Genomic DNA, 3,639 nt, shown 5'->3' with positions numbered 1-3,639 from the left:
AGCCAAGACTGAGGGAGGCAGGAGAGCGCGAGCTCGAGCGGGGCACTCACCTCCGGCAGCTGCCCCCGCTTCCCTCTGCGGCGCACCCCCCACAGCCCGCCCACAGCCCCGCTCAGCCCCGGCCCGGCCCGGCACGCACACCCCCTCCTCTCCAGCCGGGCCCGGGCCCGGCTCCCCGCTCGCTCTCCACTCACCCCACAGCCAAAGTCCAGCTCTGGGCCCCACATGGCAAGAAGAACGTGAGCACTATTTGCAAGGCAACGCTGATGGCCTGGGGGAGGGGAGGCTTCTGAGGAAAGGCTGCAAGAACCGCGGCTATTGGGCCTGGAGAAGGGACGCCTGAGTGGGGGGATGTTAAATGGTCTTCAACCACCTGAAGGGCAATTACAGAGAAGATGGAGATGGGCCTGTAGAGGGCAAGATTAGGAGCAAAGGCCTCAAGCTTCAGAGGGGAACTTGAGGCTGGAGCTGAGGGGGAACTTTCTGGCCAGGAGGGTGGTCAAGCATTTGAACAAGCTACAGAGAAAAACTGTGCAATCTCCATCCTTGGAAGTTTCAAGAGCGGGTTAGACAGATGCTTGGCTGGGAGAGTTTAGTCAGGGATGCTCCTGCTTTGAGCAGAGGCCTGGAGTAGATGGCATAGACTAGGTGAGGTCCCTTCCAGCCCTACTTGCCTATGATCCTGTGATCTCTGCCCTTACACCCATGCACAACCACTCTAGTATTTCTTCTCAGCTACATCTCTCCACACCCACTATCCCACTCATACCCACTCATCTACATTCACCCATCTATTGATACCCATTTGGGTGCACCTACCCAAATGCAAGCACCCATGAATCCTCACGACTTCCAGACCCCGCTCCCCACCTCCATTCATACCAGTGCAGGCTTCCATTCCCACAGATACCCAAAAATGCATCCAACCATCACCCATGGACACTCTTGTATCTTCCCACAAAGTTACTCATTCATGACTACTGGTATTTGCATATTTCAGGGATCTATTTTGTAACCATGTTGGTCTGAGACAAAGAGAAATACAAAACTCTAAACATCAGAGGTGATGCCTTTTATTAGACTAACTAAAATCAGCAAGAAATATTTTTTTCTTTGCAAGCTTTCAGGCACATGCACCCTTCTTCAGGCTGCGGAGAAACCAAAAGATTGTAAAAGTCCTCTTAGGTAGAAAATAAACTTCATTTTGCACAGAGGAAGCTGAAGCTGGACATATATTCCCCTGGGTTCCTGAGAATCTCTTGTGTGAGTTGCTCTTTGATGTACAGATAAGGCTGTTTTCTTTCCTGGAGGTGTCAGATGTCAGAAGCAAGCAGGGAGGTACAGAAATCTTTCTTTCTTGTTTAGCAATGAAGTTTTTTTTTCCAAAAATGGCTAAAATATGGTATCTTCCATATTTCAAGGATCTATTTTGTAGCCATGTTGGTCTGAGAGAGAGAAATACAACATTCTAAAACTTTTGGTTTGGAGGTGATACCTTTTATTAGACCAACTAAAAATAGTTAAAAAAATATTTCAAGCTTTTGGGCTTTAGTTGGTTTAATATAAAGTATCACTTCTCAACCAAGAGTTTTAGAGTTTGGTATTTGCATATGCACCCACTTCCATTCATGCCAATACACCCACCTTTCAGTACATACCTAGCCAACCTTCATTATAACAACTAGAACTATGTAGTCATGTCTTTGGTCTGTTTTCCAACATAGATCCTGCCAACTTCTAATTGTAACACAACATAAATCTTGTCAAAGTGTTCTATATTTATATGAACTATTTCAGACTTCAATTGTGGAGAATAACGTGAATCTTTACAAAAATGACAGATTATATTAGCACCTTGGAATGTGGCAAGGTGTGTGTCTTCTTATGAGCCTGAGAGCTATGACATTGGCAGTTATCACTCCTGGTATGATTGCCCTGGTTGAACAAGTTAAAGGGTAGGGACAATACAGAATGCACTCCTTTGGTCCTCCTGGCCAGGACAGCAGGTTCAATAATTGGTCAATAATCTGTCCTCCCCCAAAAGTTAAATTACAGAAACAGAGTAGCTATTCTGGGAAACAGCATGTTAAATAGGGATGGCAGAAGAACCCTTTTGTGTCCTACATGACATCTGCTGACCCAGCAAGGACTCAAGGCTTAAATATCAGAACTATGAAGGTGAGCAAACATTACTGTTATAACTATTCAGTCTCTGACTACAGTCTTTGAAAGATGCTTCTTGTTCTTCTAACTAGAAGTGGTGTTCTGAACTATAGCTTTTACTTTTTCTTTTTTATATTATGAAACTATGAAACCCAGAGGCAAGAAGCAATTTCCAAGGTAGACCTGTCGGAGTGGAATGCATCACTGAAGGTGTGACCATAAAAACTTCTGTAGTTAGGTTTTGTAATTTTAATCTTAAAATATCTGATATCATATCAACTCCTTGTACCATTTTCCTACATGTAAGTGGCTTGATTTGCAAATATGATCAGCACCTCTTATGATCAGCACCTCTAGTTCCCATTGAAATGATTAAGTTTGAAAGTTTTAACTAAATGTGTGTGAATTCTGAAGGCTCTGTCACTGATATAAAAACAAAAACTTTTAGTGGTTGTAGATTATCTCAGGACTTTATGAATGCTCTTACCATTTTTCCAAAGTGCAATCAAGTATACGTAGACCTCTTCCACAGTATGCCTGCCTAAGTTTTTCCTAAATTTTAATTTTAAAAAGAGCTGGCACGACCCTCCTAAGAAAAACAGTAACACCAAGATTATTTGGATGGTCACTGTGAAGTCTCCAGGACATACACACTATAACATGGTTTGGTTTGTATATCAGGAAAGGCACTGAGTACAAGGGGACCTGAGGGCCCCGGCCCCCCTCAGGAAGAGGGCTGTCACCTGAAATGCATAAAACTTTCCATGTGTCCATCATCTTAGCACCCCCCTCCTCCTGACAAAAATAAAAGTCAGCACCTATGTATATTGGTGTTATTGCAGATCAGAATCTGAACCCTGCAGAAGGGAGCAGATTACATGTGATCATATTTTGAATATTTATATCTTTGAATATCTGTGAATAGCAGCTAAGTTTAGCCATGGAGGATTATTTTTTGGGCAGGGCTTGAAGAGTCCCACCTACTATGTTATTTTCCTTCTCCCCCAACATTGGTGGCACATCCAGGAAAAGAGAAGGCTCTTTTTCACAGCATAAATGCCATCATTAGGCTATTCATTTTTATTTAAAAAGTACTTGGCGTGAACACTAAAACATTTTAAATTAAAATTAAGAAATTCCCCAAAGTTCTGCATGATATATTAACCTTCAGCTGTAGTGAGATAATTATCATGGCAAAAAACAATCTTAGTGAATAGGATGTTCTTCAATTCTGTAGATCTCTTGTATTGCAAAAGTTAGTAAACTATAATGGACAATATGCATTTTGACTCTTAAGCAAAAGATACTAAACTCAATTTGGTTTTTTCCTTTTTTAAGGCCAGGCCTGCTCTGTGAACAATGAAACATCCATGCAGTGAAATTGGTAAGGTTCTGCTGTCCAAGACAGTGCAAGATAGTTTTTCACAAAACTACAAAATTATAATGCATTTTTATAACACATTTTTATAATACAAA

General features: G+C 42.2%; 1 protein-coding gene across 1 annotated transcript in view; it reads right to left on the bottom strand.

Annotated features, from left to right (window-relative positions):
- The window catches only part of LOC102386671 (collagen alpha-1(XXVIII) chain-like), a 62,051-nt gene extending 61,837 nt beyond the window's left edge, over positions 1 to 214 (bottom strand). Inside the window, exon 1 of the mRNA XM_014520804.2 lies at positions 195 to 214. The gene's annotated coding sequence lies outside the window, so the exon portion shown is untranslated. The remainder of the gene's footprint in view (positions 1 to 194) is intronic.
- Between the last annotated feature and the right edge of the window lie 3,425 nt (positions 215 to 3,639).

This window comes from Alligator sinensis, unplaced genomic scaffold, assembly GCF_000455745.1.
Source record: "Alligator sinensis unplaced genomic scaffold, ASM45574v1 scaffold143_1, whole genome shotgun sequence".
Taxonomy (NCBI): Eukaryota; Metazoa; Chordata; order Crocodylia; family Alligatoridae; genus Alligator; species Alligator sinensis.
This window is presented reverse-complemented; position numbering and strand designations above follow the sequence as displayed.